Genomic DNA, 27458 nt, shown 5'->3' on the forward strand with positions numbered 1-27458 from the left:
AAGGAAACACTACACGGCATTCGCTTCAGAACTGCTACAAATTCGTCGGGCAATAGACCGCGCCGCTCGAACTGTCAACACAACTGGCACTTCCAAATCGCTGGCAACGGGTTATATGCAATGCTGGTGACTACTTTTAAGGTCAGTAAAACTTTGAAACATGTATGTATTTTGCACGAGCTGTAAATAAATAGTTGCCACTATTAAACTTCCAACCCTCGTATGTAGACATGAAGAATAGAGATGTAGAATGTTATTGTTTTACTTAGAAAGCTTTTCACATAAAAAAATTGGAGGCGTTTCTTTTCAGCACGCCCTCATTTATAAATGATCTGTGTGTACGTCAGACGTTCCATGAGAATTTTCGAAGATAAAGTTATTGTACATAGAAAAGTCACAACGCTAGAAAATTGTAGCGAAATGCAAGAAGATCTGCCTATGCCCGGCAGCTGGTACAGGGATCGACAGTTGACCGTCACCATAAATAAACATCACGTATTGTGCATAAATAGTCAAAGATCCATTACTGTTTGATTATACGATTGCAGAACAATCAGTGCAAGCAGTCACATCGTTAAAATATCTGGGAGTATGTATAAGGAACGATTTTAAGGGGGACGGCCACATAAAGGTAACAGCCGGTATGGCAGACGCCAGACAGATTCAATGGAATAATCCTCAAGAGAATGAATAGCAACTGACAGTTGTTTGCTCATGACGCTGTGGCGTATTGTGAGGCGTCGCCTGTGACTGTAGGAGGGTAAGAGATGACTTACACAGAATTTCTAGTTGGTATGGTGGATAGCAGCATGCTCTGAATCTAGAAAACTGCGGGTTAATCCGGATGAGTAGGAAAAAACAGTCACGTCATGCTGGAATACAGCATCAGTAATATGCTGCTTGACACAGTCAAATAGCTTAAAAACGTAAGCATAGCGACGCCATGTGAAATGGAATGAACACGCCAGGTCGATAGTCGGGAAGATGAATGTCCGACTATGTTTCGTGGGGAGAATCTTGGGAAACTAGCTCATCTATAAATGAGACGGAATATGGAACGCCACTGCGATCCGATCTTGAGTCCTGCTCAAGTGTTTGGGATCCCCGCCTTGTGTGTGTGTGTGTGTGTGTGTGTGTGTGTGTGTGTGTGTGTGTGTGTTCCTAAGGGGCGAAACTCCTGAGGTCATCGATCCCTAGACACACACACACTACTTAAACTAACTTATGCTAGGAACAACACACACACCCATGCCCGAGGGAGGACTCGAACCTCCGGCGTGAGATACGGCGCAATCCGTGACATGGCACCTCAAACCATGCGGCCACTCCGTGCGGAGGATTGAAGGAAGACACCGAAGCAATTAAGAGGTGGGCTGCTAGATTTGTTACCGGTGGAGCCGAACAACATACAAGTGTTACGGAGAAACAACATGCAAGTGTTACGGAGATGCTTCCTGAACTCAAATTCGAGTCCGTGGAGAAAAGACGACGCTCTTTACGCGAGGCGCTATAGCGGACATTTAGAGAACCGGCATTTGAGGCCGACTGCCCACTAACTCTACTTGCGCCACCGAAAGTTTCGTTTAAAGACCACGAAGATAAAAGACCTCAGGTTTTTTTGAGTCATCAGTCTTCTGACTGGCTTGATGCGCCCCGCCACGAATTCCTCTCCTGTGCCATCCTCTTCACAATAGCATTTGCAACCTACGTCCTCAATTATCTGCTGGATGTATTCCAATCTCCGACTTCCTGTATAGTTTTTGCCCCCTACAGCTTCCTCTAGTACCATGGAAGTCATTCCCTGATGTCGTAACAGCTGTCGTTTTCATCCTTCCCCTTCTTCTTGTCAGTGTTTCCCATATATTCCTTTCTTATACGATCCTGTTGAGAACCACCTCATTCTTTACCTAATTACTCTACCTACACTACTAGCCATTAAGGCTGCTACACCAAGAAGAAATGCAGATGATAAACGGGTATTCATTGGACAAATTTATTATACTAAAACTGACATTACATTTTCACGCAATTTGGGTGCATAGATCCTGAGAAATCAGTACCCAGAACAACCACCTCTGGCCGTGATAACGGCCTTGATACGCCTGGGCATTGAGTCAAACAGAGCTTGGATGGCGTGTACAGGTACAGCTGCCCATGCAGCTTCAACACGATACCACAGTTCATCAAGAGTAGTGACTGGCGTATTTTGACGAGCCAGTTGCTCGGCCACCATTGACCAGAAGTTTTCAATTGGTGAGAGATCTGGAGAATGTGCTGGCCAGGGCAGCAGTCGAACATTTTCTGTATCCAGAAAGGCCCGTACAAGACCTGCAACATGCGTTCGTGCACTATTCTGCTGAAATGTAGGGTTTCGCAGGGATCTAATGAAGGGTAGAGCCACTTTAACGTGCACTGTTCAAAGTGCCGTCAATGCGAACAAGAGGTCACCATACCATCATGTCAGTATGGCGATGACGAATATACGCTTCCAATGCGCGTTCACCGCGATGTCGCCAAACACAGATGCGATCATCGTGATGCTGCAAACAGAACCTGGATTCATCCGAAAAAATGACGTTTTGCCATTCGTGCCCCCAGATTCGTCGTCGAGTGTCCAATCGCAGGTGCTCCTGTCTGTGATGCAGCGTCAAGGATAACCGCAGCCATGGTCTCCGAGCTGATAGTCCATGCTGCTGCAAACGTCGTCGAACTGTCTGTGCAGATGGTTGTTGTCTTGCAACCGCCCCATCTGTTGACTCAGGGATCGAGACGTGGCTGCACGATCCGTTTCAGCCATGCGGATAAGATGCCTGTCATCTTGACTGCTACTGATACGAGGCCGTTGGGATCCAGCACAGCGTTCCGTATTACCCTCCTGAACCCACCAATTCCATATTCTGCTAAACAGTCATTGGATCTCGACCAACGCGAGCAGCAATGTCGCGATACGATAAACCGCAATCACGATAGTCTACAATCCGACCTTTATCAAAGTCGGAAATGTGATGGTACGCATTTCTCCTCCTTACACGAGGCATCACAACAACTTTTCACCAGGCAACGCCAGTCAGTTGGTGTCTGCGTATGAGAAATGGGTTGGAAACTTCCCTCATGTCAGCACGTTGTAGGTGGCGCCACCGGCGCCAACCTTGTGTGAATGCTCTGAAAAGGTAATCATTTGCATATCACATCATCATCTTCCAGTCGGTTAAATTTCACGTCTGTAGCAAGTCATCTTCGTGGTGTAGCAATTTCAATGGCCAGTAATGTATTCCTCGTCCTAGGTATATCTCACGAAAAGATCACGAAGGTAAAAATGAAAGATTCGAGCTGAAAAAAAAAAAAATAAAATAAAATAAAAAAAGGCTCTGAGCACTATGGGACTTAACATCTGAGTTCATCAGTCCCCTACACTTAGAATTACTTAAACCTAACTCACCTAAGGACATCATCACACACATACATGCCCGAGGCAGGATTCGAACCTGCGACCGTAGCAGTGGCGCGGTTCCGGACTGAAGCGCCTAGAACCGTTCGTCCACAACGGCCGGCGATTGGAGCTCACGCGGAGGCTTACCGGCTATTGTTTTCCGCACAGCGCGTTCTCGACTGGAACAGGGAAGTGATGACAGTGTTACACAAGGTATCCTCCGCCACATACCACACCGGGATTTGAAAAGCATAGGTGTCGATGTCTAGGAACCGACACGATCCGGAACGTCACGTCACGGGCATTTGGAGTGCAGTGATTGAACGCCGTGACTCGGCTCACCCTGACCGGGCCAACACCGACTCAAAGGAAGGCCTCAGCGCTTGTGGGTGACGTCACGTCAGCTAGGCTCGGCGAACGCCAGGTCTGTTGCAGGCAGAAACGCTTGGGGTGCTTATCACTATAAATCTCTTATTTTTGGACTAAATGTTTGGTATTGTTTTGGATTCTGCAGTTTTATTTAGATGAAAGATTTTCTTACTATCGTGAAGCTGCAAATGAAGATCATAGTTCTGTATTACTGAATTCTGTCGAAACAAACGTAGATCAATATGAGAAGATGCTCTGCCCCATTGCAAGCTTCGGAAATTTTACATTCAAGTAACTATATTTACTTGATCCATTTTGTTATCGAAACTTACCCCAACTCCCTTACAATGAACTCGTTTCTTTTATTTATTTACGTTCGTTGGACATCGTCACTGGAAATGTGAACTAATTTACATGTGTAAATGTCCAACTGTTGCCAGTCATTAGATTACAGTCGTTATCAACGAAAGGAATTCTAAACAGGAAACAAAATAGCTTCATACATCGAAAATACTGCTGAGCTTAAAGTTTTTTAAACATGCGCATTATAAAAGATAAATATTCCCCTCTTGCAACTGAAAGGAGAAACTTTATAAGATAAAAAATTTTATTTGACAAAACAAGTATCTCTCTTTTGCCTCTTCTTCTGTCCCCCACCCCCTCTCCCAACGTGTACAATCGCAAGATATTTCATTAACATTCAGTGCTCCTCACCCCATAGTCAACTATGATACCTAAAGAAGAGCACCAATATGTTCACAGTTTCTTGTAAAAGCAACCCAGTACAAACGTAACTTCCTCACATTTACAAATAAGGTAAAGAAGCACGAATTCTGTTGCTGCTGGACCATGAAGTTGTTTTTGTATGTCAATCCTTAAAACAGGTGGAAATTTAAGTTCAGGAGTACACTATTTGTTAAGAAGTGTAATGAATTGCATAATTAATTTATTGCAGAAATCTCTCAGAATTATGTGTGTTCCTGTGTCAGAGAGGGAGACACCACCATTATGAGTATGCCTGCAACAGACCTGGCGTTCGCCGTGCCTAGCTGACGTGACGTCACGAAGAAGCGCCGAGGCCTTCCTTTGAGTCGGTGTTGACCGGGCACGGTGAGCCAGGAAGCCGGCTGGAGCCGTTCCGTCGTGCAGCCAGGTAGCGCCGGAGAGCGGCAGGAAGCCGGGAGGTGGGAGGCGCACGCACCGCTCAAAATACGCGGCCCGCGGTGCGTGGGAGAGCCGCGGCGTATTTAGAAGCGAGTGCGTGACGCAGCGGCGGCGAGGCGGCAGCCGGATCCGTCCAGTCGCAGCCGACACCTCCACCCACTCCTGCGACTACACCTACACTATCGCGCCGGCCTACCACTCTGCGAATCAGCCAGTCACGCAGTGGGCGGCGGGGGCTGCTACCTAACTTTACCACACGTTACTCAATATTTACTGCAGTGGTTGTCGAACGTTTTCCGTCAAGAGCCAATACTGGCTGTGTGGTGGCACGTCGGCCGGACGTGTACCGACTTTATTGATGTCCGCAGCTCGTGGTCCAATGTCTAGCGTTGCTGCCTCTGGATCACGGGTTCCCGGGTTAAGATTCGGTTGCGGATTTTCTCTGACCAGGGACTGGGTTTTGTGTTGCCCTCGTCATCATCATTCGTGACGGTGGCTAGATTGGACTGTGTAAAAAAATTGCGACTTTGTACGGGCGCTGATCACCGCACAGCTGAGCGCCCCACAAACCAATCATCATCATCATTTTGTTAGTAATTACCAACCCACACATGGTGTTTCCTTACGGGCGTGCAAAAATGTAACAGGACATAGCGAATGCTCCACTGAACGATCTGAGGTAGGGAACCTGGGGTCGGAGAAGCCATCTTAAGGAGATTTGTCCAACAAATAATACAAGCGTGGTAATAATAACCACCTCAAATGCAAACAAAAATTCATTAGAACATTTACAATGCCAATGTAGCTTCTCGTTTGATAACTTGTGTACAAGCCTATATTTTTTTCTACCCTGATCAGGAGACCTCACTACCCGTGAGGCCATTGTCTAGGATGGTCTTCAGCTGTGCGTCTGAGGTATGACTTTTGAGGTTATTTTATTGAGGTTCTAATAACTGTACCACAATGGCCTATAAGGGCCTTGCCTAAAATCAAAGTACCTATTTGCACACCTCATACCGTTTGGCTTAAATACATATTCTCTATAAGCGTCCCTAAACTGAAGCACCAATTGTTCCAAATTAGGCTTATAATACCACAATTCCTCCAACACTAAAACAGCTGCAGAATAATTAATCTTGTTGCCATAAAAGGTAATAGCAAGTTCATCAATCCTTTGTTGCGAATTAGGAACAAAGAAAGCCAGGCGTAGGTCGTCCGGATAATTACGAATATGGTCCCAGTTGGCATAGAAAAACTCCAACGCAGACGTTAGCTGTAAACAAATACTTTTATTCAGAAAGTTACATTACCTTTCCTCTTACATGTTGGATGCAAACTTGTCTACAGCTTTGTCTTGCGCTACTGTTTTCCAGCTTATCTGTAACTAACACGAGTACAAGTTTACATGTACTGTGCTGTTTACGTAATGTACGTCCTGTTCCTGCAAGGGAGCAAGGAGGACGACCATAATTATCAGGAAGTCATGATGTTTTGTTTACTTTACTCGCCCATAAGGTGGCTCTGTTGTATCGTATTTACATTGTCCCATGACAGAACGTACTATTGACCCATTCATTACTCAGTACTATTCGCAGATGCAAAGTACAATACGACGGAGCAGTACCGATGCCGTATTTCCTGGTCGCTAGATTGGAAGGGAAGGTCCTACTACATGGCATGAGAGGTCATCTGACTTGAATCCCGTTATTTTCTATGGGCATATCTAAAGTCACTTGTGTACGAGACCCCCGTCGCTACGGAGATAGCCGGCCGCTGTGGCCGAGCGGTTCTTGGCGCTTCAATCGGCTGCAACGGTCGCGGGTTCGAATCCTGCCTCGGGCACGGATGTGGGTCATGTCCTTAGGTTTAAGTAGTTCTAAGTCTAGGGGACTGACGATCTTAGATAAGTCCCATAGTACTTAGAGTCTTTGATACGGAGATGGAATTAGTTGCCAGAATTGTAGATGCCAGTGGTGTGATTCGAAACACACCAGGGACATTTCTCAGGGTCCGTCAGAATCTTGTTCGCCGATGTCATACTTGCACTGGGGTTGATGGCCGTCAGTTTCAGCACCTTTTTTAAGATATAGTACTAATGGGACGTTCATTGTACGAGCGGGAACCCAAAAGGCATGGGAATTGAGCTGCGGTTGGCAGGGAGAGTGGGGGAATCCATTATTCGACCACCGTTACGGTCACGCCATGAGTCGGTATGCGAAGTTGTGTCACTGCGAGTGCATCGGTTCGCCCATGAGAGCTGCCCTTTTTTAATTAGAGCAACTTTTTCCATGTCGGCGAATACGTCATGGCGGATTGTCGAGAGCAACGTGCGGCGGTGAAATTTTGTTTTCCCTTGGGAAAATCGGCCGCGGAAACTACGGTAATGCTTAAGACTGCTTATGGGGGTGCTGCCCTAAGTAAAAACAGAGTCTACGAGTGGTTCTCAACGTCAAGAACTGAGGAGAACGTCGACAAAATCAATGCTCTCGTTCGTGAAGATCGTCGCCTAACCAAGTTCAGTCCAGAGGATTTTAACCAAAGATATGCACATGAAAAGGGTTACAACCAAATTTGTCGATCGCCTTCTCGCAGACGAGCAAAGGGTGCGTCCACTTCAGGCATGTTTTGAGTTTCAGCTCAAAGAGGGCCTTGAATTTGTTTATACGATGATTACTGGTGACGAATCGTGGTGCAATGGATACGACCCGAAACAAAGCAGCAATCAAGCCAGTGAAAGACAAATGCCTCTCCTCGTCCCAAAAAAGCTCGCCAAGCGAAGTAAAAAAAAAAAAAAAAAAAAAAAAAAAAAAAAAAAAAAAAAAAAAAAAAAAAAAAAAAAAAATTTCTCTGAGCACTATGGGACTTAACATCTGAGGTCATCAGTCCCCTAGAACTTAGAACTACTTAAACCTAACTAACCTAAAGACATCACACACATCCATGCCCGAGGCAGGATTCGAACCTGCGACCGTAGCAGCAGCGCGGTTCCGAACTGAAGCGCCTAGAACCGCTCGGCCAACGCGGCCGGCAAGCGAAGTCAAACATCAAGATAATGCTCATTTGTTTCTTCGATTGCAGAGGAGTTGTGCACGTGGAGTTCGTTCCCCGGGTCAAATTGTCAACCAGGAGTTCTACTTGGAGGTTTGGAAAAGACTGAGGGACTCTGCCCGGAAGAAAAGGGGACAGAGGCGAGTGGTTCTTCCATCATGACAACGCGTTGGCCTGCATCGCCTTCTCCGTAAAGTAGTTTTTGACCAAAAACGGCATGACATCGATTGTCAACCACCACCACCACCACCACCACCACCCCCCCCCCCCCCCCCACAGGATCTAGACCCCTGTGATTTCTTTTTGTTCCCCATACTCAAAAGGGACATGAAAGGAAAGCGTTTTGGTGCTGTGAAGGCGGTAAAACAAAACTCGCTGGAAGGCATGAAGAACATCCCGATAAGTGAATTTGAAAACCATTTTGAGCAATGCAAGGATCGTTTGAAGGTGTGCGTTGTGGTGAATGGAGAAAATTTGGTGTAAAAATACATGTATTCCGAAATAATGATGTTATGTCGAATTTCCCGTTTCTTTTTTTTTATGGACCCCCCTCGCATCATTTGGAGTTAACTAATGTACATAAATTCACACAGTAATGTGATGTTATTCGTGGATATCCGCAATGCCTGCGTGCTCAACTTTCTAGTTCAACGCAAACTGACTGTTAGCAGCAACGTCCCTATTGCCCAGATCTGGCGCCAGCAGAATTCTTTTTGTTTCACCAAATTAAGTTAGCCGTGGAAGGGTTGCAAGTAGCAACTGTGCTTTGAAAAATTCCACAAGAAACTTTTGCTGACTGTTTTCTGCACCTTTACAATCGATGTGTTGTAGGTAACGGTGATTTCTTAGCCCAGTAAAGGTATCTTGTTTGCAACTCTTGTTTATTTTTCTGAGACTACTCACCAAACTTTTGAGGCGCACCTCGTGTATTATGAACCCCAAATACACTGGCTACAGCAAGGACACTGTAAGTTGGCCACCGGTCGGCAGGTACTGATCCTTCAAAGCAGCCACCATTCGGAAAACCGCGTGTCGGCTATTCTCTGTCTCAGATTTCTGCCATCCTCAGCAATCCCAAAGTTGTAGCACTGTAATTGTATGAGGAAGTGGTGGTGTGTTGTCTGTGTGAGAAGACGATTAACTGATTACTAAAGGTAGTTCTGCTTACATTTGAGTACATTATATAATATCAGGTACGATCACTAATGTTTACTAAATAATTTGAACGCTTTTTTCTTCTGTTCTTTGTGTTGGGTTACAACATTTTTAAATTAATTTCATATACCTTACTAAAAACACAAGGAACACGTTTGAAAGCGACTGTCCCTGTAACGCTCATTCATGAATCTGTGTGTTTCCGTACACAATGGTACCTTAGCAGTTTTTTGCTCGCGTATCATGTCGTTTCTGGAAACCTAGAATCTACTATGTAGGAATCAACTTGGATTCCGGAAACTGCGATCGTGTGAGACCCAACTCGCTTTATTTGTTCATCAGACCCTGAAAATATTAGATACAGGCTCCCAGGTAGATGCTATTTTTCTTGACTTCCGGAAGGCGTTCGATACAGTTCCGCACTGTTGCCTGATAAACAAAGTAAGAGCCTACGGAATATCAGACCAGCTGTGTGGCTGGATTGAAGAGTTTTTAGCAATCAGAACACAGCATGTTGTTATCAATGGAGAGACGTCTACAGACGTTAAAGTAACCTCTGGCGTGCCACAGGCGAGTGTTATGGGACCATTGCTTTTCACAATATATATAAATGACCGAGTAGATAGTGTCGGAAGTCCCATGCGGCTTTTCGCGGATGATGCTGTATACAGAGAAGTTGCAGCATTAGATAATTGTAGCGAAATGCAGGAAGATCTGCAGCGGATAGGCACTTGGTGCAGGGAGTGGCAACTGTCCCTTAACGTAGACAAATGTAATGTATTGCGAATACATAGAAAGAAGGATCCTTTATTGTATGATTATATGATAGCGGAACAAACACTGGTAGCAGTTACTTCTGTAAAATATCTGGGAGTATGCGTGCGGAACGATTTGAAGTGGAATGATCATATAAAATTAATTGTTGGTAAGGCGGGTACCAGGTTGAGATTCATTGGGAGAGTCCTTAGAAAATGTAGTCCATCAACAAAGGAGGTGGCGTACAAAACACTCGTTCGACTTATACTTGAGTATTGCTCATCAGTGTGGGATCCGTACCAGATCGGGTTGACGGAGGAGATAGGGAAGATCCAAAGAAGAGCGGCGCGTTTAGTCACAGGGTTATTTGGTAACCGTGATAGCGTTCCGGAGATGTTTAATAAACTCAAGTGGCAGACTCTGCAAGAGAGGCGCTCTGCATCGCGGTGTAGCTTGCTCGCCAGGTTTCGAGAGGGTGCGTTTCTGGATGAGGTATCGAATATATTGCTTCCCCCTACTTATACCTCCCGAGGAGATCACGAATGTAAAATTAGAGAGATTAGAGCGCGCACGGAGGCTTTCAGACAGTCGTTCTTCCCGCGAACCATACGCGACTGGAACAGGAAAGGGAGGTAATGACAGTGGCACGTAAAGTGCCCTCCGCCACACACCGTTGGGTGGCTTGCGGAGTATAAATGTAGATGTAGATGTAGACTGGTACGAGTCGCTCATGCCCTTGTCATTACTAGAAAACAAATAAAACACTCCCCATTTCACATCCTCTAATAGCACACCAACTGCCCCTCTGCCCGTCAAGCGAGTAGCCAACTCTACTTAGGTCACCGCCGAATTCACCAATGTCAATAAAAATTAAGCATATCTTAAAAACACAGAGTGAGGCAAATGAAAGTGGGCCGGACGTGTGGATACGACTGGACGTGCACGTATCCACTGCGGGATCAAATGAATGTGATGAGTGATGGCCCTCAACTACGTACCCTCTGACTCAGAGTTGAAATATTAAAAGCTTGGCTGGTTTCGTAGTCTAGGGGCTGGGATACGTAGTTGCCGCATTACAAGCCAAATACTGCTGGGTCTACAGCATACAATATGAGCAGACACATGAATCGAATGGTCGAAGGTTCCTATCACTCGGCAATCGCGAATTTTGAACATAACATAGACACTTATAAATGAAAGATTGCAATTAAATAAATTTTGCATATACTATTTTAACGACTTTAAATGGTTCAAATGGCTCTGAGCACTATGGGACTTAACTTCTGAGGTCATCAGTCCCCTAGAACCTAGAACTACTTAAACCTAACTAACCTAAGGACATCATACACTTCCATGCCCGAGGCAGGATTCGAAACTGCGACCGTAACAGTCGCGCGGTTCTGGACTGAAGTGCCTACAACCGCTCGGCCACCGCAACGACTTTAAATGATGAGTACGACAGCAGAAGTACCTTTAAGAACGTCCTTTATTACTGTATAGCACTTATGGGTGCCAATGGTCCAGCAATTAAATAAAATATAAGTTGAATAACGGGGAAACAATAGATTCCTACTTCACGTAATTAGTTATGAACAACAACATAGCTCGTGAGATATTCACTTCTAAACGCATACTACGTCTTCACTGCAGAACCGATGGAAAACTCACAAGTACACAAGTCGGCACTACGAAATATTTCTCTCTCCCGCGACCACTCGCGAACTGCTCCACTCTCCATGTGTCTCCCGCGACTCTGCGTCCGTCACGCCGTACTGCCCAGCACTCTCTCGTGTCCTCCCCCGTACTGCTCAGAACTCCCACAGTCTCTCCACGTGTCCTTTTTGGAACGATCGCTGTGATTGGCTAGAGCGCTTCCACCCTGTCTCCAAGCCAACGCACACTCACAAACATAACGAAACACTTTTGAAATACTGGATTTACATTTAAATAATTTGAAATTAAACGGCCGGCCGAGGTGGACGAGTGGTTCTAGGCGCTACAGTCTGGAGCCGCGCGACCGCTACGGTCGCAGGTTCGAATCCTGCCTCGGGCATGGATGTGTGTGATGTCCTTAGGTTAGTTAGGTTTGAGTAGTTCTAAGTTCTAGGGGACTGATGACCTCAAAAGTTAAGTCCCGTAGTGCTCAGAGCCATTTGAACCATTTTTGAAATTAAATAAATATTCCTACAGCTGGACCATAAACACACTCTATCACACATTATTAAATACATAAACAAATTAAATAAACATACATCACAGCAATAGAACAGAAGTAAGCCAGCAGCCTAATCTCTCTGTGCTTTCTAAAACACAGTAAATAATTGACCAATTTCTCCATGAATAGTATATATCGGATATAAACAGACACAGATGAAGTAATATATTTATAAACATGCGGCAACCGTTTTTTCGTGTAACTGTGTACTTACGGCGTGACGCGATCGATAGTAATCGTAACTTTGACCTCCACTGTACTGTTCAAGTTACATGCCTGTAATTTATACCAATCTAGGTTTACACTAATAGCTTTCTAAAGACACGTTCATCGACAAAATCGGATGAACCGTTTTGATTTATGAAATTCGTTGCTGGGTGTTACTTGTATAATTTATCGTCAGACACAAAACTGTAAATTAATAAGATATTGAAAATCTGATTACACCATCATAATCGCCGTGCAAATAATGGTAATGTACACGTTTCTTTTTGAGGTAGCATCATTTATCTGGCTACTATTAATTCCTATACGAACTGTGAAATGTATGCCATTAAGGTTTCACAAAGTCCGCCATCTTCGGCACTGCCGGCAGGTCTCCTCCTCCGACACAGCGTCATCACGGAATTCCCAGCCACGCGGCTGGACCACGTGGTCGGGCCGTTGTGCGGCATCGCGAGGTTGCTAACGAGCCGCGGCTTTCCGAGTGGCCGCCAACTCTGAATTCTGAATATTTTCTGGGCGCCATAACTCGTCCGTTACCTGACACCATACAAACGCAGCCCGCGACGCGCACACCACGTGTACGTCCGCCAAGTGATCCACACCGGTTCAGAGCGCAGTGCAGCCTGTGTCAGTCGAGGGGAGCAGTGCAAAGGCGGACGATGGAGGTTACTTTGTCCATGACCTCCCGCACCTGCAATTGTGGACGGCTACAGAGGCAGCACTTGTCAATTTTCTGCACAGAACTTCCAACGGCTTGTTCATGCCATGTCCAGTTGTCGGGCAAAAGGAAGTCCGATCGATATTACGTGGTATCCCATGACTTTCGTCACCATAGTATACTCCTGAGCTTGCCTTCTATTAAGATAATGGAATTGGTTAGGTGTGAATCTGAAGAACGCCTTAAACGTGTCCTTATGTCGAGCAAAAATGCACCTCCTTTTTCACGATGTAAGAATTTTTTTGTTGACTGCGACAAAATTCAAGTCGCATGGCGCTGTCGCCAGTGTCAAGTTTGTGGACCCGCTATATGTGAAAGGGACACTAAAGAGCCAAAGAAACTGGTACACCTGCTTATACCCTGTAGGGTCCCTGCAAGCATACAGAAGTACCGCAACACGATGTGCCATGGACTCGACTAATGCTGAAGGAATGCTGGAGGGAACGGATACCACGAACTCTGCAGGGCTGTCCATAAATCCGTAAGAGTACGACGGGGTGGAGATCTCTTCTGAATGCAACGTTGCAAGGCATCCCAGATGTCTACATCTACATGACTACTCTGCAATTCACATTTAAGTGCTTGGCAGAGGGTTCATCGAATCACAACCATACCATCTCTCTACCATTCCACTCCCGATCAGCGCGCGGGAAAAACGAACACCTAAACCTTTCTGTTCGAGCTCTGATTTCTCTTATTTTATTTTGATGATCATTCCTACCTATGTAGGTTGGGCTCAACAAAATATTTTCGCATTCGGAAGAGAAAGTTGGTGACTGAAATTTCGTAAACAGATCTCGCCGCGACGAAAAACGTCTTTGCTTTAATGACTTTCATCCCAACTCGCGTATCATATCTGCCACACTCTCTCCCCTATTACGTGATAATACAAAACGAGCTGCCCTTTTTTGCACCATTTCGATGTCCTCCGTCAATTCCACCTGGTAAGGATCCCACACCGCTCAGCAATGTAGTAACAGAGGACGAACGAGTGTATTGTAAGCTGTCTCTTTAGTGGATTTGTTGCATCTTCTAAGTGTCCTGCCAATGAAACGCAACCTTTGGCTCGCCTTCCCCACAATATTATCTATGTGGTATTTCCAACTGAAGTTCGTAATTTTAAAACCCTTGTACTTAGTTGAATTGACAGCCTTGAGAATTGTACTATTTATTGAGTAATCGAATTCCAACGAATTTCTTTTGGAACTCGTGTGGATCACATCACACTTTTCGTTATTTAGCGTCAACTGCCACCTGCCACACCATACAGCAATCTTTTCTAAATCGCTCTGCAACTGATACTGGTCTTCGGATGACCTTACTAGACGGTAAATTACAGCATCATCTGCGAACAATCTAAGAGAACTGCTCAGATTGTCACCCAGGTCATTTATATAGATCAGGAACAGCAGAGGTCCCAGGACGCTTCCCTGGGGAACAATAAAGTTCCTGTCCGCGTAGTGTGGTGGCCAGAGGGAGTGTTTGAACTCAGAAGAGTGTGTCTGGAGCCACTCTGTACATGTGAGGTGTCGCATTCTCCAGCGTGAATTGCCCAAGCCCGGCGTAATGCTCAATGGACAAATGGATGCAGGTGATCAGACACGATGCTTACGTGTCACCTGTAAGAGTTGTATCTAGAAGCATCAGGTGTCCCATGTCACTCCAACTGCACACGCCGCACACCATTACACGGCCTCACCAGCATGAACAGTCCGCTTCTGACATGCAGGATCCATGGATTCATGAGGTTGTCTCTATACTCGTACACGTCCATCCACTCGATACAATTCGAAACCAGACTCGTTCGACCAGGCAAGATGTTTCCAGGTGTCAACAGTCCAATGTGTTGGCGGGCCCAGGCGAGGCGTAAAGCTTTGTGTCGTGCGGTCATCAAGGATACACGAGTAGGCCTTCGGCTCTGAAAGCCCATATCGATGATGTTTCGTGGATGCTGATGGCCCAGCTTTGAAATCTGCAGCAATTTGCGGAAGAGTTGTTCTGTCACGTTGAAAGATTCTCTTCAGCCGTCGTTGGTCCCATTCTTGCAGGTTCTTTTCCCGTCCGCAGCGATGTCGGGGATAAAACGTTTTACCGGATTCTTCATATTCACGATATCTAGTGAAATGGTCGTATGGTAAAATCCCCACTTCATCGCTAAGTCGGAGATGCTGTGTCCCATAGCTCGTTCGCCGACCATAACACCACGTTCAAACTCATTTAAACCTTGATAAGCTGCCATTGTAGCAGCAGTAACCGATCTGACAACTGCGCCAGACACTTGTTGCCTTTATATAGACGTTGCCGACCGCAGCACCGTATTCTGCCTGTTTACATATCTCTGTATTTGAATACGCATGCCTATACAGTTTCTCTGGCGCTTCACTGTTATGCAGGACATTGATAGTCGCCCTGTGCCGTGAATAGGACTACAGTGCACCATTTCAATAATGTGTTCTTGTTCGTGCAAAGGTTGTTTAACTACTTGTTCAGAAGACGAAATGGGGACTTGGAAGAAACCTGTTTGACGCGTTGTGCTGAAAACTTTGGTAAACGTCTACGATCAGGTGTTCGGCGTATCGGAAAGCGCTGCAGAAGCTGTAAACATGCACCTTATCTGCATATTCTTCATTATTGTAGATGTGTTGCATCTCAGCCAGCGCGTCTACAAACACTGTTAAACGATGCTTCTCTCTGCTACATTCTCAGTGCACACCACGATGAATAGCGCCTTCAACAGTATAGTTTAATTACAGGAAGATATCCCGAGCAAAGACGTCGAAAGTAACGATGTAGTAGGGCTAGAATAAAACGGCAAAGAGGTTAAGTGGAGAAGACACAGACACACATGCACGTGCGCCAGTAGTTCAGTAACAACTGTACATTAGAAGCGTTCTGTCTCGAAAAGTATTCGGAATAGGAAACGTGTCCATGTGAAGTTTATTGCTTCGAGTGAGGATTCCTGTCATATTCCTTTCATTCTGGGACACCCTGCATAATGATTGAAAATTTTGTTCGATTTTCTTCTGTCCCAACTTTTAGGTCCCCGTCCTTCCTATTCCTTACAGCACCAGTTCCCTAATTTTCTGCAAATTTTATCTCACAACAGTAGTGCTAACTGCTCTTCCAGAATAATCGCGCTCCGCCAGGAGCGACTTTTGTTACTCGAAATGAGCCAACGTAACGGAAGTATGAACAATAGTACAGTTTTCGTTTGTTGGTTGATTTGTTTCTCCGTTTCTTTATTTATTTGTTATGACTGCACTTTCATCGGCATCGAAACACGGACGTAGCAGTTTCGTTGCTGTTGCAATCAATGAGACTCTCGACTGTGTGGTATGTCCCGTTTAAACTGTATTATACAAAAATAAATTCTTGAAATGCGTACTTTGTGCTGCATAGTAAAATCGTGTGCTTGGTACAGCGCGGCAAATGCGGAAACAAAAATTAAACAAGTAACCACCGCTTGCAGACATTGTGATGGACTTTTTTGCTCAGAGAGAGAGAGAGAGAGAGAGAGAGAGAGAGATAGAGAGGTGTGTGTGTGTGTGTGTGTGTGTGTGTGTAGTGCGGACGACACTGAAGCATTCTCCGAGAGGTCGATACCGACTGGTCGATAGGCCGCCCAGGTATGGGTGCCCACCGCTTCTTCGCCACCCCCACACCCACGTCCGACAACCCCTCGTCTCCCCCCGCCCCCCCCCCCCCATCCCTACAACGCCGGCCAAAAAGTGGCCCTCGCGCTGTGACGTCAGAGGCCGCTGTGCAGTACACGCCCAGTGCACCAGCGGCTGCGGCTCGCACCACAAGACAAGGGCCGAGCGGACGTTTCAGTGCCGCACTGCAACCAAGTCCAATTTTGCCACGTTTGAGTTACGCATTGATCCTTCTAGCCGTGACAAACCTCATCTGTGTGTATCTACGCATTTACTTTGAACACCAGTGAGAAGTGAGTGGCAGAGGGTACCTCCAAGTGTACAGGGTGTAACACTGGAGACGGACGGTCAATTTTAAAATTAATTTGTCTTTATTGACATCAAATCAATACCCATTAGTTGTCATTTAAGGCACATCAGACTTCTTCGAGAAAAAGTCTCTGCTGGCATGAGAAACTGAGATATAGCTGTTATTGCTTCGCATTTTAATCACTAACGTAAATACGTAAAAGTTTCCAGTTGCTAATAAGCAGAGCGTAAATGCTAGCCTTTCTTCATGTTATGTTGGTCACCGGTAATTACTTCTCTGCTTTTAAATTTTCTCCTGTAGTGAGGAAAGAACGGAAAGTATCGACCGAGATTTGCAGAAAGTTTAACACTAATGCTAATGATAGCTGGAGCGGCAGTTCAGTGCCTAGTGCACTAGGTGCAAGCATTTCACGCTTACGCACAAACAGAGACATCTAAATTGCTCTCTACGCCATTCTGTTTCTTCGTCAAGGAGAGTGCGCTTGCCAAGCAAAATAATCCTCTCCGAATATCAAAGTTCTCCATCGCGTCTGTAACTACTCTTACATAGGGTGGGCCGATTGTCAGCTTGAAAACACAATAATGCAATGTTGTTGTTGTTGTTGTTGTTGTTGTTGTGGTTGTTGTGGTCTTCAGTCCTGAGACTGGTTTGATGCAGCTCTCCATGTTACTCTATCCTGTGCAAGCTTCTTCATCTCCCAGTACGTACTGCAACCTACATCCTTCTGAACCAGCTTGGTCTCCCTCTACGATTTTTACCCTCCACGCTGCCCTCCAATACTAAATTTGTGATCCCTTGATGCCTCAGAACATGTCCTACCAACCTATCCCTTCTTCTAGTCAACTTGTGCCACAAACTTCTCTTCTCCCAAATCCTATTCAATTCAAACTATTTATTGTTCATGTTTCACTTCCATACATGGCTACACTCCATACAAATACTTTCAGAAACGACTTCCTGACACTTAAATCTATACTCGATGTTAACTAATTTCTCTTCTTCAGAAATGCTTTCCTTGCCATTGCCAGTCTACATTTTATATCCTCTCTACTTCGACCATCATCAGTTAATTTGCTCCCCAAATAGCAAAACTCCTTTACTACTTTAAGTGTCTCATTTCCTAATCTAATTCCCTCAGCATCACCTGTTTCAATTCGACTACATTCCATTATCCTCGTTTTGCTTTTCTTGATGTTCATCTTACATCCTCCTTTCAAGAAACTGTCCATTCCATTCAACTGATTTTCCAAGTCCCTTGCTGTCTCTGACAGAATCACAATGTCATCGGCGAACCTCAAAGTTTTTATTTCTTCTCCCTGGATTTTAATACCTACTCCAAATTTTTCTTTTGTTTCCTTCACTGCTTGTTCAATATACAGATTGAATAACATCGGGGAGAGGCTACAACCCTCTCTCACTCCCTTCCCAACCATTGCTTCCCTTTCATGCCCCTCAACTCTTATAGTTGCCGTCTGGTTTCTGTACAAATTGTAAATAGCCTTTCGCTCCCTGTATTTTACCCCTGCCGCCTTCAGAATTTGAAAGAGAGTATTCCAGTCAACATTCTCAAAAGCTTTCTCTAAGTCTACAAATGCTAGAATGTATTGCTGATGGGCGATGGCTATATTGGATATCTCGCTCGTGCTTCCATTGGCTATTGGTTGCATTGTGGAGCGTGCTTGACCGGTTGCCTACGTAACAGGCGCCTGCCACCTGCGTCCCCCACGACCCGGGCGGTCAGAACGGCAGGTGTGTTCAGATAAGAGGCCCGCGGTCGCCTGGGACGTCAGTTTTTTGTGCCTGGACTGAGTTGAGGAGAAACGCACCTTGCCGCTTGCTTACCTGCCCACCACCCTGCACAAAAGCCTCCCAAGCCAGATGGAACATGGTGCTTCGCCCGAGGCGCTGTTTACCTACGCGCGCGCGCGCACACACACACACACACACACACACACACACACACACACACACACAGTTCCTTCTCTAAATCCTCGCACGAACGAAAAAATGGCTGACATCGAAATAAGTGTGCAAGGAATAGAAAAGCAACTGAAATCACTCAACACAGGAAAGTCCACTGGACCTCACGCGATACCAATTCGATTCTACACAGAGTACGCCAAAAAACTCGCAACCTCCTAACAGGCCATGTACCACAAGTCTCTAGAGGAACGGAAGGTTCCAAATGATTGGAAAAGAGCACAGGTAGTCCCAGTCTTCAAGAAGGGTCGTCGAGCAGATGCGCAAAACTATGGACCTATATCTCTGACATCGATCTGTTGTAGAATTTTAGAACATGTTTTTTTTCCTCGCGTATCATGTCATTTCTGGCAATCCAGAATCTACTCTGTAGGAATCAACATGGATTCCGGAAACAGCGATCGTGTGAGACCCAACTCGCTTCATTTGTTCATGAGACCCGGAAAATATTAGATACAGGCTCCCAGGTAGATGCTATTTTACTTGACTTACGGAAGGCGTTCGATACAGTTCCGCACTGTCGCCTGATAAAGTAAGAGCCTACGGAATATCATACCAGCTGTGTGGCTGGATTGAAGAGTTTTTAACAGTCAAAACACAGCATGTTGTTCTCAATGGAGAGACATATACAGACGTTAAAGTAAACTCTGGCGTGCCACAGGCGAGTGTTATGGGACCATTGCTTTTCACAATATATATAAATCACCTAGTAGATAGTGTCGGAAGTCCCATGCGGCTTTTCGCGGATGATGTTTTAGTATACAGAGAAGTTACAGCATTAGAAAACTGCAGTGAAGTGCAGGAAGATCTGCACCGGATAGGCACTTGGTGCAGGGAGTGGCAACTGTCCCTTAACATAGACAAATGTAATGTATTGCGAATACATAGAAAGAAGGATCCTTTATTGTATGATTATATGATAGCGGAACAAACACTGGTAGCAGTTACTTCTGTAAAATATCTGGGAGTATGTGTGCGGAACGATTTGAAGTGGAATGACCATATAAAATTAATTGTTGGTAAGGCGGGTACCAGGTTGAGATTCATTGGGAGAGTGCTTAGAAAATGTAGTCCATCAACAAAGGAGGTGGCTTACAAAATACTCGTTCGACTTATACTTGAGTATTGCTCATCAGTGTGGGATCCGTACCAGATCGGGTTGACGGAGATAGAGAAGATCCAAAGAAGAGCGGCGCTTTTCGTCACAGGGTAATTTGGTAAAAGTGATAGCGTTACAGAGATGTTTAGCAAACTCTAATGGCAGATTCTGCAAGAGAGGCGCTCTGCATCGCGGTGTAGCTAGCTGTCCAGATTTCCAGAGGGTGCGTTTCTGGATGAGGTATCGAATATATTGCTTCCCCCTACTTATACCTCCCGAGGAGAAATTAAGAGAGATTCGAGCGCGCGCTCGGAGGATTTCCGGCGGTCGTTCTTCCCGCGAACCATACGCGACTGGAACAGGAAAGGGAGGTAATGCAGTGGCACGTGAAGTGCCCTCCGCCACACACCGCCGGGTGGCTTGCGGGGTAGAAATGCAGATGTATGTCAGACTCAGGTAAAAGACGAAACCACCACAGCTGTCTTGATACAAATGTGTTGTCACCGCCGGTTTCATTCGAAAGAACAGTATCAGGCTACACCACAAGCAGTCTTTATAAGAATTTTCCACGGAGTTGTGCCTGTAGCATGTACATATCGTACGTACATGCTACGGGCAAATTCTCCATCGGCAACCAGGAAGAAACACGGCGGGTAGTGAGCGCGTAAGCCGCCCCCCTCTATCGACAGGCTGCAGCTGGCCAGGTTAATGCAAAGTGACTTGTTAGCTGTGTGGCAGGAGAGCGGGAGTGAGTGGGGGAGGGTGCTTTCAGGGACGACGCAGGCTGTGAAAGCAGAGCGGACAGCCACCGCCTCTTGCGGACGGCAGCTTTCTGTATAATGTACAGTGTACAGAGAACCCGCGCCCGCTCTCTCTCGAGAGCTGTACTTATTAAAGCGCTGCCTTCTGTGCGGTGCTTCAGGCGGCCACATACTGCGAACGAGGCTCGCCGGGCAGCGCGGGCTGCCACTTCAAAAAGGAAACAGGGTTTCATCTCCTCCGTACCCGCCACCGGACGCAGTCGCCGCAGCTTTTGAAGCTCGAATCTCTCTCGTGCTTAGCACGAAAGGGTGGCCCGTCGAACAAGCGCATCTGAAGGTGTGCCCCGGACGTCAATTTTGTATAGCAGCAAGACGCAATTCCTGAGAAAAGCTCGAGAAGAAAACCACTTTTCAAGATGTGACTTCCAGCCCTCTTAAACTATAAAATATTGGGGGCGTATTCACACGGGTGCTGGCACCTGCGCACTGTGTTTTATTACACAGCAATCATCTGTGAGTGCGTGCCTATTTTGATGTACTAAAAAAGTACGACACACCCTTCGAACTCTAGGGAAAAAAATCTACTTTTAAGATTTCCGAGCGCTGTTAAGTATAAAACGTTTCGAGCAATTGAACAGAGCCACGGACAGATTGATGCGTAGCGTTCTGGTTTTGTAAGTGATAAGATGGTACTTCCTTAATCCATGGTAGCGACTCTTTTTTTACTTTTATTTGAAATCTATATTTAATATCTAACTAAATAATATATATTGTAATTCTGAAATTGTAATTCTGTCAGAGACAGCAAATGACTTGGAAGAGCAGTTGAACGGAATGGACAGTGTCTTGAAAGAAGGATATAAGATAAACAACAAAAGCAAAACGAGGATAACGGAATGTAGTCGAATTAAGTCGGGTGATACTGAGGGAATTAGATTAGGAAAAGAGACACTTATAGTAGTAAAGTAGTTTTGCTATTTGGGGAGCAAAATAACTGATAATGGTAGAAGTAGAGATGATATAAAATGTAGACTGGCAATCGCAAGGAAAGCGTTTCTGAAGAATAAAAATTTGTTAACATCGAGTATAGATTTAAGTGTCACGAAGGCGTATTTGTACGGAGTGTAGCCATTTATGGAAGTGAAACGTGGACGATAAATAGTTTGGACAAGAAGAAAATAGAAGGTTTCGAAATGTGCTGCTACAGAAGAATGCTGAAGATCAGATGGGTAGATCATATAACTAATGAGGAGGTACTGAATAGGATTGGGGAGAAGTCTGTGGCACAACTTGACTAGAAGAAGGGATCGGTTGGTAGGACATGTTCTGAGGCATCAAGGAATCACCAATTTAGCATTGGAGGGCAGCGTGGAGGGTAAAAATCGTAGAGGGAGACCAAGAGATGAATACACTAAGCAGATTCAGAAGGATGTAGGCTGCAGTAGGTACTGGGAGATGAAGAAGCTTGCACAGGATAGAGTAGCATGGAGAGCTGCATCAAACCAGTCTCAGCACCGAAGACCACTCTTGATGAACTGTGTGTCGTGTTGAAGCTGCATGGGCAGCTGCACCTGTACACGCCATACAAGCTCTGACTCAATGCCCAGGCGTATGAAGGCCGTTATTACGGCCAGAGGTGGTTGTTCTTGGTATTGATTTCTCAGGATCTATGCACCCAAATTACGTATGTCAGTTCTAGTATAATATATTTGTCCAATGAATACCCGTTTATCATCTGCATTTCTTCTTGGTGTAGCAATTTTAATGGACAGTAGTGTATAGTCAGAATACATTTTGCAGACAGTATCGACATATGCCGCGGAATGTACGAGTACCTGCACAAATACATCGTTGTGCGATACGGAGTGCAGAAGACATGGCGCTATAAACGCTGAGATGCTTGAAAAAAAAAATTCGAATGATACATGAAGTTTTAATACATTTATACTTTAGTACTAAGACACTAATACAATCAACTTAAGGAAATCCCTGACACCAGGTAACTTTTGACAGCTTCCAACAACGAAGTGCATATGCTGTAGGCGAAAGCAATAGCCATCTATAGGGCTACGAAGACGCGCTGCCACACAGACGATTGTAACGCTGTAGACACGAGAGGCAGCTGCACTTATGCGTTTGCACATTACGCATATTTCTTTGTACGACTGTTTCATAATTTCAAAGGTGCTTCCAAGAATACACTACAAACACAGCTCAAGTTTTGTTTCTGTTTCTAATACAAAATTTAGCAGAATGAATGCCCAAGCAATGTTTGGTCTGTCTGTAACTTACGTATAGTATCAATGCTTACAGATACTAGACTATGTAAATTTGTATTTGATGCTTCACATATTTTTATCAGTTTTTAATTCTTCTTCTTCACCACCACCACCACCACCACCACCAACGTTCATATAATCATCTTCATAACATTAGCATCACCTTCACTGTGATTCCCTCCAGCCTAAGACGCAGAACCAGTGTATGACACACTGGTTCTGCAACACTCACTCACATCTGTGCTGGCTGTACAGCCAGTAATCACCACCACTGTGGTGAAACCGCCAGACACCACACTTGCTAGGTGGTAGCCTTTAAATCGGCCGCGGTCCGTTAGTATACGTCGGACCCGTGTGTCGCCACTATCAGTGATTGCAGACCGAGCGCCGCCACACGGCAGGTCTAGTCTAGAGAGACTCCCTAGCACTCTCCCCAGTTGTACAGCCGACTTTGCTAGCGATTGTTCACTGTCTACATACGCTCTCATTTGCAGAGACGACAGTTTAGCATAGCCTTCAGCTACGTCATTTGCTACGACCTAGCAAGGCGCCATATTCAGTTACTAACAGATAATATTGTGAATCATGTACCGTCAAGAGCGACGTTCATCATTAATGGATTAAAGTTAAGTGTCAAACTAATTACGTCCGCTTTCTGAATTCTCATTCCTTATGTTCCAGACCTCACGTCAGTATAGTTCTTCCCTCCTCACGCCAGCCTGCTTGAGCTAAAACGCGTGCATTTCGGCCTCCACTAGTAACACGGTGTTGGCTCTTCTGCCACCACCACCACCACCACCACCACCACCTTCTTCTTCTTCTTCTTCTTCTTCTTCTTCTTCTTCTTCTTCTTCTTGTTGGTCTCCCTAAAAAACTACATAAAAGGCTCTTTGCTTTCATGCCATCGTTCACTTCCTTTTATTTACGAAGCAGTGTCAGTGGCCTCAAAGTCACGTTTATATGTACAGGCTATCCAATAAAGGAGCCCCTGAAGTCAAAATTAAATGTCTCGATTATTAAGATTGAGGCAACGGCCTTGCCGCAGTGGCTACACCGGTTCCCGTGAGATCACCGAAGTTAAGCGCTGTTGGTCGTGGTCAGCACTTGGTTGGGTGACCATCCAGGCCGCCATGTGCTGTTGCCATTTTTCGGGGTGCACTCAGCCTCGTGATGCCAATTGAGGAGCTACTCGACCGAATAGTAGCGGCTTCGGTCAAGAATACCATCTTATGACCGAGAGAGCGGTGTGATGACCCCACGTCCCTCCTATCCGCATCCTCCACCGAGGATGACACGGGGGTCGGATGGTCCCGGTAGGCCACTTTGGCCTGAAGACTGAGTATATTAAGATTGACAGACGAGCGCGAAAAACGGTATGTTTATAGTGAAAGCTGGAAGAATTTTATACAGAAGTCATACAGAAGTTTCGAAATAGTTCGAAAAGCTGCTAGCAGACGGCGCTGTACGCTGTACAGCTCGTACACTATCAGTGTGCATAATCAAACTCATCCTCCGCAGGCTGCCTTTGCAAGCACATTACAATATGCTCTGTATGTCCACCACTCGCAGTGCGGGGACGGTGCAAACGAACAATGAAAATTTTCCATCACATCCTATAGTGTCACAACGGAACTGGATTCAGATGCCACATTCATTGCCTATTCTAGCTCGTCCAGCGTGGTGGGATGGTTCCGATAGAGGTACACAGTGTCTTTCTATGTGCCCCACTGAAAGTAGTCGCAAGGACTCGGATGGGGCCAGCATGAAGGCCGATCCATTCCCGTGCGAGAACATCTGCAATAATCCAGCGCAATGACTCTATTCCCGAAGTGTTCATCAGGAAAGCGAAACGCCTACTACGTGAGATGAGGCGGGCTAATCTTACTTGAACCACGTGGTGCCTCGTCCTCTTCCAACGCCTGCTGTGTGGCTACAGATTGTTCCAAAATTGCAACGTAACGTTCAGTAGCGATCATTTCTCGCAACCGAACCAGTAACTTTGGGAGGCTACAGTGGTCTCGTTTCACACACATTTACGGAATCCCAAAACCTCTAGTTCTGTTTATTTACGACTCCACTCAAGCGAACCAGATGCAGCCAACACCAAATCGTTCATCATTAACCACTGTGATAATCCGTTTCGTACATGTCGTATAGGTGTGGCATTATGGTTTTGGATTTTGAATGGAAACGTGTGTAGGTTCTGTCTCAGCATTTTCCGCTTATTGGAACGCTTCAAGTCAGTCTTCGGATGGATTTGCTTGAAATGGTTCAAATGGCTCTCAGCACTATGGGAGTTAACATCTGAGGTCATCAGTCCCCTAGAAATTAAAACTACTTAAACCTAACTAACCTAAGGATATCGCACACATCCATGCCCGAGGCACGATTCGAACCAGCGAGCGTAGCAGCAGTGCGGTTCCGAACTGAAGCGCCTAGAACCGCTCGCCCGGCTGATTTGCTTGAAGTTTGCTCAATTATTCCTGAAACTTTGGCGACATTTTCAGGAGTAACTTCTTGCTGGGGGGCCAACATTCCCCACTAGATCATCAGCCACACTGCCAGTTGGAATCTGGCGAAGGGCTTGTGACGAGTTTTCGCATCGAGTCCTTTTGGAACATTAAATCGTGTTTGGAAATCTCTGTTCTCAGCTGAGAATTTATGTCGGACGGCAAACGTGTCCGGATGGCCGAGACGGTTAAGGAAACCGATCGAGAACAGCGGAGCATCCGGTTCGAGTCCCGGTCTAGCGTAGATTTTCAACTTTCACGACTACATTATCACAATGATCTGTGCTGCTAGAAGTCACGAGTTGCCCACCTATCCTTTCCCTTTCGTTTCCCATCCTGTATTTCGTACAAAAATCGTTGCTTTACGATGACTCCCTTCGTCGCTGACTTTTCATATCGGTCTATCTTCGCTCATTTTAAGTCATTGTAGAAGACGAGTGAGTGGTAGTGGTACCTTTCCAGTACGGATGTCCAGCCTCTCACCGCTATTGGAAACTTCCGCTGCCCTCCGCGGTTGCCCGCGTAACGTGACGTGACGTGAAATGGGCGCCGACAAGAGAGAAAGGACTTGGCGGTGGGGCACGACAAGGGACGGGTATGATGTTCAGCCAGGGGGGGGGGGGGGGGGAGGGGGAACCGGGAGGAGAGAAAGGAATGAGGTGGGGGGAGAGACACGGAGGGGAGGAGCCATTGCGCGCAATTACAGCACCCCTGAGCTGCTGCGCAGCTAACTGACCTGTGACAAGGTGTGCCGATAGAGCCCTACTGCTCGCTGGGTCTGCTCAACAGATCCAGTCCACAGTAGTACGCTCCTTCTAATGCTACCGTGCAAGGAATGAGTGTGTGAATTCCTCAGGGATCAAACTGCTGAGGTCATCAGTCCCTAGACTTACACACTACTAAAACTAACTTACGATGAGAACAACACACACACCCATGCCCGAGAGAGGACTCGAACTTCCGGCTGGGGCACAGCGCAATCCGTGACATGGCGCCTCAAACCGGGCGGCCACTCAACGCGGCTACCGTGCAAGGAGTCGATCGAGTCGAAAGCGAAGCAGAGGAAACGGGCCAGCAGTCATTTGATCGGAGCGGAGCTGGAGAATACATGCGGAGTTACCGCCTACTGTGCTCCGAAAGGGTGTCAAATGTAATTACACTATCTAATCGTAAGCTGTAAAAAATATATTTCCAAAACGAAACTTCCTGTAAGATTAAAACTGTATGCCGGATCGAGACTCGAACTCGGGACCTTTGCCTTTCGCTGGCAAGTCCTCTACCAACTGAGTTACCCAAGCACGACTCACGACCCGTCCTCAGATTCACTTCCGCCATTATTTTGTCCCCTTACCTTGAAAACTTCACAGAAGCTCTCCTGCAAACCTTGCAAGACTAGCACTCCTGGAAGAAAGACTTGCAAGATTCTCAGGAGAGCTTCTGTGAGGTTTGGAAGGTAGGAGACGAGGTACTGGCAGAAGTGAAGCTGTAAGGATGGGTCGTGAGTCGTGCTTGGGTAACTCAGTTGGTAGAGCACTTTCCTGCGAAAGGCAAAGGTCCCGAGTTCGGGTCTCGGTCCGGCACACACTTTTAATCTGGCCTGAAGTTTGATATCAGCGCTGACCTAGCTACATTGTGAAAATTTCATTCTCGTATCACATTCCAGGTCCTTATTAAAATGTGAGTGTGCAAAGGAGGCCTAACTAAGGTTAAAATATGTTAGTGCATCCCTGGTATATGACATGAGAGTATCCTCTTAAGTTCTAGGTCTCCCAGAAAGCCTCTCAGG

The 27458-nt window shown here is 45.9% G+C and overlaps 1 protein-coding gene and 1 pseudogene across 1 annotated transcript in view; one reads left to right on the forward strand and one right to left on the reverse strand.

The window, feature by feature from the left end:
• The window catches only part of LOC124550758 (serine/threonine-protein kinase SIK1-like), a 454642-nt gene that overhangs the window by 190481 nt on the left and 236703 nt on the right, over nt 1-27458 (reverse strand). The window lies entirely within an intron of this gene.
• On the forward strand, nt 24189-24306 carry LOC124551660 (annotated as a pseudogene).

Source organism: Schistocerca americana, chromosome 9 (assembly GCF_021461395.2).
Source record: "Schistocerca americana isolate TAMUIC-IGC-003095 chromosome 9, iqSchAmer2.1, whole genome shotgun sequence".
NCBI classification, from domain to species: domain Eukaryota; kingdom Metazoa; phylum Arthropoda; class Insecta; order Orthoptera; family Acrididae; genus Schistocerca; species Schistocerca americana.